Raw genomic sequence first — 15,769 nt, 5'->3', positions numbered from 1 at the left:
TGATATTCTTCACAGAAATAAGAAAAACTCCTAAAATTTATATGGCACCATAAAAGACCCAGAATACTCAAAGCTATCTGAAGAAAGAAGAACAAAACTGAAGGAATCACATTACCTGACTTCAAATTATACTACAGAGCTATAGTAACCAACGCAGCATGATACTAACACAAAAACATACATAGACCAAGAAAACAGAATAGAGAACCCAGAAACAAATCCATACATCTACAGTGAACTCATTTTCAACAAAGGTGCCAAGAACATATATCAGAGAAAGGACAGTCTCCTTAATAAATGATGCTGAGAAAACTGGATATCCATATGCAGAAGAACAATAGACTTCCATCTCTCACCATGTACAAAAATCAAATAAAAATGGATTACAAACTTAAATCTGAGACCTCAAATTATAAAATCACTAAAAGAAAACATTGGGAAAACTCCCCAGGACATCAGAATGGGTAAAAATTTCTTGAGTAATACCCCACAAGCATAGGCAAACAAAGCAAAAATGGAGAAAGGGACCACTTCAAGTTATAAAGCCTTCTGCACAGAAAAGGAAACAATCAACAAAGTGAAAAGACAACCCAAAGAATTGGAGAAAATACTTGCAAACTATCTAGCTGACAAGGGACTAATAACGAGAATATATAGTGTCAAAACAACCCTATGAGAAAAATCTAATAATCAGATTTAAATATGGTCAAAAGATATGAATAGACATTTCTCAAAAGACATACAAATGGCAAACAGATATATGAAAAGGTGCTCAGCATCATTGATCACCAGAGAAATGCAAATCAATACTACAAGGAGATATCATTTCATCCCAGTTAAAATGGCTTTTATCCAAAAGACAGGCAAAAACAAATACTGGCAAGAATGTGGAGAAAAGGGAACCCTCATACACTGTTGGTGAGAATGCAAATTAGTAAGACCACTATGAAGAACAGTTTGAAGATTCCTCAGAAAAACTAAAAATTGAGCTACCATATGATTCAGCAATTCCACTGTCAGGTATATAGCCAAAAGAAAGAAAATCGGTGTAACAAAGAGATATCTGCACTCCCATGTTTATTGCAGCACTGCTCACAATAGCCAAGATTTGGAAGCAACTAAGTGTCAACAGACTAACGGATAAAGAAAATGTGGCACATATACATATTTGAGACTATTCAGCCATAAAAAAAGAATGAGATCCTGTCACTTGTAATAACTTGGATGGAACTGGAGTTCATTATGTTAAGTGAAATAAGCAAGGCCCAGAGAGACAAACTTCACATATTCTATTTGTGGGAGCTAAAAATTAAAACAACTAAACTTATGAAGATATGGAGTAGAATGATGGTTACCAGAGATGGGAAGGGCAGTGGGGCAGTAGGGGGAAGTGGGGATGCTTAATGGGTACAAAAAAGAGAAGAATGAATAAGATCTAGCATTTGATAGCACAATGGGTGACCATAGTCAACAATAATTTAATTGTACATTTAAAAAATAAAAGTATAATTGGATTGTTTATAACACAAAGGATAAATGTTTGAGGTGATGGTGATGGATACCCTATTTACCCTGATGTGATTGTTATGCATTGCATGTCTGTTTCAAAATAGCTCATGTACCCCGTAAATATGTACACCTACCCTGTACTCACAAAAATTAAAAATTAAAACTTTTCAAAATATAAAATAATATTCATACAGAACTAAAAAAGAGTTTGAGTAGCCAGACGATTCTAAGCAAAAAGAATAAAGTTGAAGGCATCATATTACCTGACTTCAAACTACACTACAAAGCTACAGTAACCAAAACAGCATGGTATTGGTACAAAAACAGACACATAGACCATTGAAACAGAATAGAAAATCCAGAAATAAAGCCACACACCTGCAACCAACTGATCTTCAACAAAGTTAACAAAAACAAGCAATGGGGAAAGGACTCCCTATTCAATAAATGGCTCTGGGATAACTGGCTACCCATATGCAGAGGAATGAAACTGGACAAATACTTATCACTATATGCAAATATAATCTCAAAATGGATTAAAGACTTAAATATATGACCTAAAACTGTAAAAAAAAACTTAGGAAATATCCTTCTGGATACTGACCTTGGCATCTGACAAAGGACTAATATCTAGACTCTGTAAGACACTTAAATAAATTAACAAACAAAAAACAACCCCATTAAAAAGTGAACAAAGGACATAAACAGACACCTTTCAAAAGAAGACATAGACATACGAGTGGCCAACAAACAAATGAAAAAATGCTCAACATCACAGAAATGCAAATGAAAACTACAATGAAATTGCATCCCATACCAGTCAGAATGGCTATTATTAAAGAGTCAAAAAATAACAGATGTCAGTGAGGCTGCAGAGAAAAGGGAATGCTTATACACTGTTGATGAACATGTAAATTAGTTCAGCCACTATAGAAAGCAGTTTGGAGATTTCTCAAATAACTAAAAGTAGAACTATCATTCAACCCAGCAATCGCATTACTGAGTATATATCCGAAGGAAAATAAGTTGTTCTACCACAAAGACACACGTACTAATATGTTTATCACAGCACTATTCACAATAGCAAAAATATGGAATCAACCTAGATGCCCATCAATGGTAGACTGTAAAAGGAAAATATGGTACATATACACCATGGAATACGATGTAGCCATAAAAAAGAACAAAATCATGTCCTTTGCCACAGCATGGATGCAGCTGGAGGCCATTATCCTAATCAAAGTAAAGCAGGAACAGAAAACCAAATACCACGTTTTCACTTATAAGTGGTAGCTAAAAATTAGGTACACGTAAAGATGGGGAAAATAGACACTGGGGACTACATGACAGGGGAAGTAGGGCAAAGGGTAAAAAACTACCTACTGGGGACTATGCTAACTACCTGGGTAAGAGTTTCAACTGTACCTCAAATCTCAGCACCGCACAATACCTGTAACAAACAAGTACCCCCTGAATCTAAAATAAAAGTTGAAATTTTTAAAATAAGATTTCTAGAGAGAGCACAATAGGGGAAAGACAAACTATTGATAAACTACACTTCACTGAAAATAAAATTATCTGCTCTTTGGAAGACTGATTTTTTTTAAAAAAAGACAAGCCATAGACTGTGAGAAAATGTCTACATTTATCTGACAAAGGATCTGTATCTAGAATACATTTTAAATGCATATAAATCTGCAGCAAAAGATAAATAATCCCAATTTTTTCAATGCAGAAGATAAACAGACACTTTATAAAAACAGAAATATATGAATGTCCAATAAGCACATTAAAAGGTATTCAACACCATTAGTCATAAAGGAAATACAGTTTAAAACCACAATATGATAGAATTTCATACTCATTCAAATGAATAATATAAAAAATGACAACATCAAATATTGGTGAAGAGGAGAAGAAACTTGAACTATTATATATTGCTTGTTGGAATGTTGAAACTGTTTGGCAGTTCTCTTACAAAGTTAAACATACATGTACCCTAGAAGTTCTATTCTACATATTTGCCAAAGAGACATGAAAGTATATTTTCACCAAAAAAATTTCACTAGAATGTTTTTACCAGCTTATTCGTAATAGCCTCAAACTGGAAACGACTCAAATGTCCATCAATAAGAGAATGAGAAAAAGTTGTAATACAGTCATAAAATGTAATACTACCCGGAAATTTTTAAAATTTACTACAGATATACCCAACAGCATGAAATGAAACTTGAAAATATTATGGTGAGCAAAAGAGTACATACTATGCGATTCTATTTAAATGAGGTTGAAGAATAGGCAAAGCCAACCTATGATGATAGAAGTAAGACAGTGGTTGCCTAAAAGGGGAACTGGGATAGACTAGAAGGAGTATAAGGGAACTTCAAGGTGACGGAAATGTCCCATATTTTTACTAAGATGGTGAGTAACGTAAGTGTATTTACTCATCAAAAGTTACCAAGTTGTACCCTTTATATATATGAATTTTATCTCAACAAAAAAACCAAAGAAGAAAAAATATACTTTTACCCTGCAATTTCACTTCTAATAATTTATCCTATAGTATTCACTGGAAAACATTTAAAACATCCTACGTATTCAGCAATATCTACCATGAAATACAATTATGAAGTCTTTAAAAAGAATGAGGCATCATAATTAATAAAGAGTGAAGTTTAAAAAGCAAGGTACAGAACAGTGCATAAGATATGCTATCAAGTGAATTTAAAAAAAAAAATGAATAACACTGAAGGATACAAAAGGGATTAGTAACCCTTGTCTCCAGAACTGGATGACTGGGAAACCTAGAGTGAGACTCACTTTTCGTAAGGGAGCTACCCCTTTTGTATCTTTTGAACTGTATATCATTTGCATATGTTGTCTTTGTCTTGTAAGCAATGAAATAATCATTTAACTATGTATAAAAATGACTTGTTGCATGATAAATGCACTTACCTAGTTTTAAAAAACAATATCGAATGAAATAAGTGCTAAATGAAAGGTTAGAAGTAAATACTAAGGATGGTCAGAGATAAAGCAGTAAGTTTCTTCAGAAAGGATTTTTATGGAATTTTGAATCAAGAGTCATATTTTGACAGGAATAAAACGAGTGTATCAGAAGCAATGTTCAGTTAGAGGAAGTGACATGGCAGATACAAGGCCATGGGAAACCTGGGGCAGGTTTGGAAAACAGAGGACAGTGGAAATTATTTGAACAAGTAAACAGTAGACCTTAGCCTGACTACTGAAGGCTCATTCAATGTACTTTATCGATTTGGTTATAATCCCCAACCTGATTTCTTCTAAACTTACGGCATTGGATTCTACTCTATCAGGGAAAGAAAATCAAAGGGGAGAGGATAAAAAAAGAATAGAATAGAGGAAAAAAAGGAGGATGAGGGAAGAACAAGTGTCAAGATAAAAAAATCTTAGAAAAATTAGGATGGAGTTCATTGGAATGGAAAGTGAAGTACACTTTAAAATTGAAAAAAGTAAAGATTTTTGTTGATTTTGATTTTGTTGCAAAAGAAATAGAGAAGAAATAAAAGGAGAAGGGTAGTTGCTTCCTTAGCACTCAGGGTATGTAATCAGACACTGAGGTATAAAAGGATAAAAGACATATTAAATAACTGTTTTCCATCTGCAGTTACTAATGAAGAAAGTGGAGAGTCAGACAAAACAAGGATCAGGTTTCCAGGAATGAAAAGGGGCAGATAAATATCAGAGTGGAAAGACACCAGGATCTCACTAAAGCGTGAAACCTGTGAAGGGGAGGATCCAGCATGTAGTCAAGACTTGGTAGACCAGCTCTTGATTTCATTTTATTCATCACAGCTTGCTGGACCTGGCAAAAGCTGCCTCCTCTCAAAATGAATTTTATGTGCAGAGATGAAAACAGACTTCTGTGGGCTACTCATTAGCTCACAGTAGGAAAATTGCAGGCTTCCACCTCTCTCCCAAGAGAAGGCCTAACTCAGGATCTGCACCTTATTCTAAGTTAATATTTGTTCAGACTTAAAAAGGCAGTGGAACAGTTTGGGCTAGTCTTTGATCTCTCTTAAAGCTTAGACCCTGTGATGTAGCAATAAGATATCTGTGGGGTTTTAAAAAAAATCCATCCATCCATTCATTCATTCATTATTTGGACAAACATCTATTGGTTACCAAGTTATGTATCTGGTACTATGCTAAGTACTGGTGAAATAAAGATAATTAATTCTCATTCAGGCACTCCAATCTGGTAGGAAGAGAGAAACAATCAATTACATAAAGCAAACATAGCAAAATTTTCATTGTAGAATCTAAATGGTGGAGATACTGGCTTTCACTACACATTGCTATCTATTTTTCTATAATTTTTAAAACCTTGTATAATAAAATATTAAAAAATAAACCAATTATAATATAACAAGTGCTTATTGGTGTTTAACCCCAAATTGGACTCTTTTCATAAGTGAAGAGGCCATCATTTTTTAATGATCATTAATGGGTGCAACACAAAATGAGTTCTGGGTCAAGCAAGTTTGATAAGCATTGGGCTAAACATAAGTCACTATAGTTCTGTACTGCTTCTTTTACTGACCTCTAAGATGTTCTATGCAATATGACTCTTCAATATGCAGAGTTTTTTACATTATATGTAGGCTTATTTGACTATTTTCCCTGGGTATTCATCAGCATTAGTGTTCTAGAAAACAGACAGTGAGAAATACTTGATTTAAGATTAATTCCACTGAGCTGTATCCCCTGAGAAATGTAATGAGGTTATGAAGGTATGTTACTGTGTATGATGATTCCTCTTTCAGCCCATAATCTAAACAGGAATTTACTTTTCTTATATGTAGTGGTTTAAGGAACACAATCTAGTATTATAGCACTATAATCATTCATAGAGAAACTGGGTAATGGCCTTATGAAGGCTATAATAAAGCCTTCATATCTTATGAAGACATGAAGAGCAGAAACACAGGAATGAATTGTTTTTTAAAGCCCAAGCATAACGACTTACTTCAAATAAACGCATGAGCGAAAGCTAATGACTTTAAAAATATTGAGTTAAGGACCCTGAAATGAAAAAGGGGCATCTCAGTTCAGAATGACACTGACAATCCTAAAGAGGAAAAGCGGAAATGAAACAATGCAAGCAGCAAAGCCATTTATATTGCCCCACTGGCTTAGGGCTTTTATATGAGGGAGAACTGGAGATAAATATCAGAGTTTCACAACATGCTATTCAGAATTATACCGGGGCAGGACAGTATAATGAAATAGGTATAATTCTCATACAATAAGACATTTTCAACAAGCCCTTTTGTTCTTTGATTCCCAAGTTAAAGAAACTGTCTAGGTAGTATGCAAGATATGCATATGTCTACGGGGGTAAGAACCTATTAGACAATAACTGTTAAATTTGCTTCACAGAGTGGGTAAACTAAGTAAACAGATGACTTCAGAGAATGCCTTCTTAACAGCCTTAATTTCTCTCTTGTGGTCCTACCTCTTACATGATAATAGAAGTATTACAAATTCTACCCTTTATTTTAGTTTTTGTTTACATTTTCACATAATTCTGAGAACATTTTTTATAGTGCATTAAAATTATTTGTGTATACATTGGCCTCCATGATTAAACTGTGGGCTCACTGAAGATGGTACTGTACATTTTTCATTTTGGTATCCCATGTGCAAATTCTGAAAGTCCTGATATGCCATTCTAAAGAGCTTGGATCTTATCCCAAGAGCAACTGGAAGCACTAGAGGCTTTTAAATAGGGTCATTTTTAATAGGGCTAGATTTGCATTTAGAAAGCCCTTTGGCTGGATTGTAGAAAGTAGATTAGAGGCAGGAAGCCAGGTGGCAGACAGGCCAGTGCGTAGGCCACGGCAGTAGTGCAGGTGAGAGATGAGGAGCTGAAACTAGGGCACTAGCATAGAAGCAGGGACAGCCAGAGGGGTTCAGGACACAGAATAGGCTGAATTTGGTAACTCATGAGATGCCAAAGATGGAAAAGAAGGTGTAGCCTTAAATGACTGATGTTTCTATCTGTGGTGACACCATTGCCTAGAAAGTGGAATACGGGAGGGAAAACTAGGCTGACAAAGAAGAGAATTAACATGTTCATCACAAACTGCCCTTTCTCAGAAAGCTAGGTACTGTGGAAACACCGAGAAAATAAAGTCTCTAACTTACCACCAGGCTAGGTTCCCACTGTTTGTTTCAAGTCAATTGCATAGAAATTGAATGCATTTTTCCAGAAGGAACAAAACTACAGATCCTGATTGGCCCTGAAGGCTATTTGCTCCCCAGTGGCCATACAGTATTGTATTATTTCTGGGGCAGTGGGACAAAATCAAGGAAAAAGCCCTGAGAGCTTGTGAGGGAAGCTTAGGACCCAGACCCAGGTTCACCACTTAGTCATCTTTCCATCTGTTTCCTTAGTTTCTCTAAAATAAAATGAAGACTCAAAACAAAGTTCTGCTTTTGTAGGAGGTTTGTTGTAAAGCTCAAAAGAGACAGTCTATGAGAAAACATTTTGTGTAGTGTAGCCTGCCTGTCTTATAAATCTAAAATTTAAAAGCATCCATTTGGTTACCTGGTATTCCTGAAGGGTAAATGATTCCAGATAGCTGGGTTTGAAAGAGCTCAGAATTTAGTCTTTGACTTGGAATCAACACAAATGCCCATCAATGATAGACTGGATAAAGAAAATGTGGCACATATATACCATGGAATACTATGCAGCCATAAAAAGAATGAGTTCATGTCCTTTGCAGGGACATGGATGAAACCAGAAGTCATAATTCTCAGCAAACTAACACAGGAACAGAAAACCAAACACCACATGTTCTCACTCATAAGTGGGAATTGAACAATGAGAACACATGGACACAGACAGAGGATTTATTAATCTCAATAAATGACACACCAGGGTCTGTCAGGGGGAAACGGGAGGCAGAGCATTAGGACAAGTACCTAATGCACGTGGGACTTAAAACCTAGATGGGTTGATAGGTGCAGCAAACCACCATGGCACATGTATGCCTATGTAACAAACCTGCACATTCTGCACATATAGCCCAGAACTTAAGGTAAATTTAAAAAAAAAGAAAAAGAAAGAGTTCAGAATTTAGTCTTTTAAAGATGAAAACTTTTTTCCTGAAAAGTTAACCGCTTTATGGGCATGTAAACCTTTCCGAAATACTGCTTCTCTTACAGTGTCCTGAACATAAGACTAGGAGATTAGTAACTACTTGTTGAGTAAACTGTTAATTTTGTGACCTTATTCTGAGACGGCCACTCTTTCTCAGTCTCCTCTGCTAGTTCTTCCTCATCTCTCAGACCTCTTAAATGTGGAGGAGCCCAAGGACATAGGCATCAGACCTATTTACTTCTCTATCCGCATTCATTTCCTAGGTGACTTCATTCAGTCCTATGGCTGTAAATTCCATCCATACACTCCTGATTTCCAATTTTATGCCTCCAGTTTTGGCATTTCCTTTGAACTCCAGTCTTATACAGCCAAATGCCTACTCAACATCTGCTTTGTATGTGAACTAAATGTCCTAAATTTAACATGACCAGAATGATTGTTTCCCATTCACGCTCCAACTGCAAAACTTGCTCTATTCTTCAACCATCTAATCTCAATAAATGACAGCAAATGGCCATTTCCCTAACTAAAATCCTTGGAGTCAGCCCTGACTCTTCTAATGCACAGTCTGCATCCAACCTATCAGCCAACATTGGTGGCTCTGTCTTCAAGGTTAATTCATACTCCAACTGCTTCTTACCGTCTCCCCTGCCACCTCCCTGGCCAAGCCGCCATCATTAGTCCTATAGATTATTTCAAGAGCCTCCTTACTTTCCCTCCTATGGTCTATTCTACACAGAGTAGCACTATGGCCACATTTATAGCTCAGATCATGTCACGCCTTTGCTCAAAACCCTACAATGGCTCTGAATAAAATCCAAAGTTCTTGTAATAATCTATTAGGCCCTGGTAATTTAACCCATCTTTTCCCTCGACCCCACTCCTAAAACATAGCACTAATCTTACCTCAGAATCTCTGCTTATATTGTTTTCTGTCTCTGAAACTCTTCCTTTGATATCTGCAAGGCTCACTCTTTCGCTTTATCCCATTCCCTGCTCAAACCTCGAATCAGAGAAGCCCCCCAACTTCCCTCAATAAAGTAACACCATCCTCCAGCACCATCATTCTCTATCTCATTGCTGAGTTTCATTTTACCCTCTAGCATTTTCACAACACCTGCACATTATGAATATATTTGTATATATGCTCTATTCTTCAACTGTCTAATCTTAATAAATGACATATTCTATTGTTAAGTATCGTCCATGGATTGCCACCAGTCTGCAAACCAGAAACAGACACACACACACACACAAACACACACACACACACACACACACTACTTTGAAACTTGTTTAGCAGCTTGACAGGGAAAGTTCACGTCTGTAGAATCTAATAATAAAAAATTCAGGTTTGTGTTTTGTATGTCTTTTTTATGTTTTCAAAATTATTGTTCAAAATACCAGCCTAAAGACATTGGAAACCTAAAAAAAAAAAAAATTACTTGGTCCTTTATCAAAGATCATCTGAGTAGCCCTGGTTGACTTCACCCTGCCTGGACTGTAAGCTCCAGAACAGCAGGATTATTTTTATCAAATATTTACTAAATACTTACTATGGCCCTGGCCCTGAACTGGCCTCTGAGACTCAAACTTGAATAAGGCACAAACAATGCCTTCTTGGATCTTACAGTTCACTGGAGGAGAACAACACATAAAAACAAACGGCAGTTGAGGGTGAAAGCCCAAGAGTGCAGATAAGGTACATACTATTCATGACTTAAAAGCTTATATATTTGCACACCTGAAAAGAAAACCAACTGTGCAAGTGTGTGATAAGCATGACATGAGTAGTGAGGGAGAACCTCTTCAAGGAGCACTGGGATTTGTCTCCCTCCCAATTCATGTGAATACTTTTGTGCCTCTTCTCTTAGCATCACCTTACATACTCCTATTTGTTCGTTTGTTCACTGTTTACTCCAACGATATTCACAGTGTGGCCCATGGACCAGCACCTATTTGTTATCTGGCTAAAAGGAGATAACTTCCTTTCAATCTTTCCATCTTTCACACACACCACGTCCATGCTCCCTGTCCAGAGATGAGTCTTCCTTTTCCCATGTTGGTCTGGCAGAAGGTGAGGGCTCCTGCTAAGTGGCAGAAGTCGTAAACCAGAAGTGGGAGAACAAATCACTACTGATGTCCAAAAGCTTACAAGTATCTGACAGGGTCAAATTGTAGTCAAGAAGCCTTTGTTTACTTCATGTCTTCATGTTCCCTGAGCCACAATTTAAAAAAAAAAATCCACACAGTTTTTTCTTGCACTGCCTCATAGAACAGGATATCTTATTTAATTGAAAACAAGTCACCTTACTCTCTTCGCTGCAGGCCTGGGAGTAGTTTGAAGGTAGGTAGCATGGTTTTGGTAATTATCCCCATCCCCTAAAAACACAACACACATCTGGTATATTGCTATGCCCTTAACAATTAGATATTTTAGTAATCATTTAAATCCTATCCCTTTACGAAGAAAAGACTTGATATAATTAAAAAGAAAGGAGGATGGCAACAAAGATTTATTGAACAAAGTATGTCACAGCGCCTTTTGATTATTTAACCTTCATAACAGACAGGAAGATAGGTAAGTTATGCCCATTTTACAAATAAGAAAATAATAGGCTCAGAGAGCAAGGTGGGGAGACCAGGTGTCAAATCATGTCAGTCTAATTCCAGGGATGTGTTATTAAGTAGAGCCCAGGAAAAAAAAATAGGAAAAAATTATGACAATGACAAGGAATATGAGAATTCTTACAACCATATTATAATTGGCTACAAGTGTTTTTAGTTTCAAAATTTCTAGTAACTGAGGCATCAAAAAGGAAGAAAAGGAAGAGGATGATATAAACATAACAGGAAAGAAGAAGGAGAACAAGAAGGGGGAGGAGGGGGGTAAGAAAATAAGGATGAGGGAGGAGAAGGAGAAAGATGTGGAGAAGAATAAAAAATAAGAAGAAGAGAGAAAATAGGAAGAGGGAGAGTAGGAGGAGGAAAGGAAGGGAAACAAAGCATTCTGAAGGGTCTAATTTGACCCAAAGATAAAATACAGAGAGGTGGAAAAAAAAGTGTCCCTTTACACTATTTTTCCCAGACACCAAAATCTGGATTAAGGTCAAAGTCCTAACTCAGATTCACAAACAGGGCTTTCTGTATTGCTAGCGAAAGGAAGATTCATTTGTTTTACATGCCCATCTAGTGGCTAGGAGAAGTGATATGCTAGAAAAGTAAGAATACAAAGCAATTTCTTTCAAATTGCCTATAAGTAAATTTGTATTAACTAGGATTTCTCTTTTCTCCTTTGCTGATTTAGTTCTCTCCACTGCCTATCCCATCTCATCCCCAACATACAACAGGATCAAAAAAAAAAAAAAAATGGCTTAGAGTACCACATAAGAAATAAGCCTGTGATTGAGACATTACAGCTATTACTTACCTCATTTTAGGAGAATGTCTTCCTTCCATCATTCCAAACTTCAGTTTACTATTAACTGCAACTATAATCACTCATTTGCTGAATAACAAATGAAGATTTACTGTGTGCTAGGCATTGTCTTCATGTTAGAGATACCCTCAGGCAGCTTACAATCTAATGAATAAACTGAGTAAGCATACAATTTAAATATAATAAGCAAATTCCTACAATAGAAATAGAATTAAGCCAGAGATAATGTCATGAGGATTGTCATATAATGTATTGCACAATAATATAATCACAATTAAAAAGTAAAGCACCAAAGACTTTTAAATGTCACATTTTTAACAAAACAAACCATTTTTATTTTCTTGTTTGCTTCCTGTCTTTATCTATGATCAGATGGTTGACTACCCCAGAATGCATACCATTTTGAATTATTTTTACTTGGTATATATTTAGAATGTCTTTATATTGCTCAGTATTTTACAATTACCACATAATAATCTTCTAAATCAATTTATTATCATTTTATAACAATTTCTTCTATTGCTGGGTATTTAGATTGTTTCCAGACTCTAGCATAAATGACATTGTAGTTAACACCTTCCTTTTTCCTCTGATTTTCCCTAGGATAAAAATTCACAGAAACAAAATTACAAATTCAAAATGTCTGTATATTTTAGAATGTCTCATTTACATTAATTTTTCATATTGTTTTCTAAAAGGTATATATCCATCTACCATACCACTATTAAGTATAGGTGACAGTTTGACTGCGATCTCAACTAATATATTTTCCAAACTCATACTACTCTAATAGGTAGAAAAAATACAAGTTATTTGCTAAACTAGTATGGTTAAACATTTTTTATAAATTTTGCATGATTACCTTTGAGGATCTTAGATTTTTTTTTCAACTTCTTTGTGACATATAACGAAGACATTAGCCATTATCATGCTTGTTGTAAATGTTTTCTCATACTATATTGTTACTCTATTTTTTTCCTGAATAGATATTTTATCTCAGATGGTCAAATCTAACTATCTTTAATTTTGTGATTTAACCTACTATCTCAAGGCTTATAATGCCAGCATCACTCCAGAAACGTGATATCGTTTCTATTTTCTAATATGTTCACTGGCTAGATATTTAATGCTATTTGGTCTGAGGCATGAATATAATTTTATTTTCAAAATAGATGGTCAACTATTTATAGATTTTTCTATTCTTTAATTTATATACATTATATTACATTTTCACTTCTTACATTTCTTATGTTTAATTAGATTATATCATCTCACTATTTTAATTATTGCATATTTTCTCTATTTTAATATGTAGTACACTAGTCTGTTCATCATTCTTTGATTTTTCAGATCAATTTAATAACTGATGATGTAAGAAATTCTACTGAGATTTAGACTGATCATTATTTAAATCTACAAGTGCATTTAGAAGAAATAGGTATTACAGAATGTAACATTCTCTACAAGACCTTATGTCTCTCTAAGCTGAAGAGTGTGCTGTAGATTCAAACGTCCTGGATTTAACCCTTTTGTACCTCAGGTTTTCCAATTTTCTCTTTTTTTCTTACATAAAATTTAGCACGTGGTCTGTATTGTAAAACATTTTTGATGGAATCTATTTTTTTTCTTTAATATGTTTCTTTTGGTATTTTAAGGGATTTTTTATTTTTTGTTATATCATGCCCTTTGTAACATTTCTTTTTCTTACTTAGGCTTCTACTATTTGGATTTTCATCTTTAAACATATCCTCTGACTCTTATATCACCTATGTATGGACCCACCATTGAGGTTTTTTTGTTTTTCTTCAACTGTTATTTTAAGTTCTGGGGGACATGTGCAGAATGTGCAGGTTACATAGGTAAATGTGTGCCATGGTGGTTTGCTACACCTATCAATCCATCACTTAGGTATTAAGCCAAGAATCCATTAGCTGTTGTTCCTGATGCTCTCCCTCCCCCTACATCCCCCCCCAACAGGCCCCAGTCTGTGTTGTTCACCCCCATGTGTCCATGTGTTCTCATCGTTCAGCTCCCACTTATAAGAGAGAACATGTGGTGTTTGGTTTTCTGTTCCTGCATTAGCTTGCTGAGGATAATGGCTTCCAGCTCCATCTGTGTCCCTGCAGCAGAGGACATGATCTCATTCCTTTTCATGGCTGCATAGTATTCCATGGTATATATGTACCACATTTTCTTTATCCAGTCTATCACTGATGGGCATTTGGGCTGATTCCATGGCTTTGCTGTTGTGAATAGTGCTGCAATGAACAAATGCATACATGTATCTTTATAATAGAATAATGTATATTCCTTTGGGAATATACCCAGTAATGGGATTGCTGGGTCAAATGGTATTTCTGCTTCTAGATCCTTCAGGAATTGCCACACTGTCTTCCACAACGTTTGAACTATATTACACTCCCACCAACGGTGTAAAAGTATTCCTTTTTCTCCATGACCTTGCCAGTGTCTGTTGTTTCTTGACTTTTGAATAATCATCCTTCTGACTGGCATCAGATTCTGCACAGCAAAAAGAAACTATCATCAGAGTGGACAGACAACATACAGAATGGAAGAAAATTTTTGCGATCTACCCATGTGACAAAAATCTAATATCCAGAGTCTACAAGGAACTTAAACAAATTTACAAGAAAGAAACAACCCCATTAAAAAGTGGGCAAAGGACATGAACAGATACTTCTCAAAAGAAGACATTTATGTGGCCAAGAAACATATGAAGAAAAGCGCAACATCACTGATCATGAGACAAATGCAAATCAAAACCCCATTGAGCTTTTTTAAACTTTCTTTTTTGCCTTTTTTATTTCAATAGGGTTTTGGGGAACAGGTGGTGTTTGGTTACATGAATAAGTTCTTTAGTGGTGACTTCTGAGATTTTGGTGAACCCATCACCAGAGCAGTGTACACTGTACATAATGTGCAATCTTTTATCCCTCGCCCCCTTGGATCCTTTCCCCTGAATCCCCAAAGTCCATTGTATTATTATTATGCCTTTTTGTCCTCATAGCTTAGCTCCCACTTATGAGTGAGAACATATGTTTGGTTTTCCATTCCTAAGTTACTTCACTAATAATAATGGTCTCCAATTCCATCCAGGTTGCTGTAAATGCCATTATTCTGTTCCTTTTTATGGCTGAATAGCATTTCACAGTATATATGTACCACATTTTCTTTATCCACTCATTGATTGATGGGCATTTGGACTGGCTCCATATTTTTGCAATAGCACATTGTGCTGCTCTAAACATGTATGTGCAAGTATTTTTTTTCATGTAATGATTTCCTTTCCTCTAGGTGGATACCCAGGAGTGGGATTGCTGGATCAAATGACAGATCTACTTTTGGTTCTTTAAGGAATCTCCACACTGTTTTCCTTGGTGGTTGTACTAGATTACATTCCCACCAACAGTGTAAAAATGTTCCCTTTTCACCACATCCATGCCAACATATATTATTTTATTATGGCCATTTTTGCAGGAGTGAGGTGTTATCACATTGTGGTTTTCCCTCTCTTCTCCCACAATTTAGTTATGCTACTTCTATTTTGTAAAAACATATGAAATTCACATCACTTCTTTTGATTTCAGATCTTAACTCCGTATTTTTTAAGTCTAAAATCTAAAAATAAATATGTTTACTGTTTCCCAATG

This window comes from Pongo abelii, chromosome 13 (assembly GCF_028885655.2).
Source record: "Pongo abelii isolate AG06213 chromosome 13, NHGRI_mPonAbe1-v2.0_pri, whole genome shotgun sequence".
Lineage (NCBI taxonomy): Eukaryota > Metazoa > Chordata > Mammalia > Primates > Hominidae > Pongo > Pongo abelii.
Note: the sequence above shows the minus strand (reverse complement) of the source record.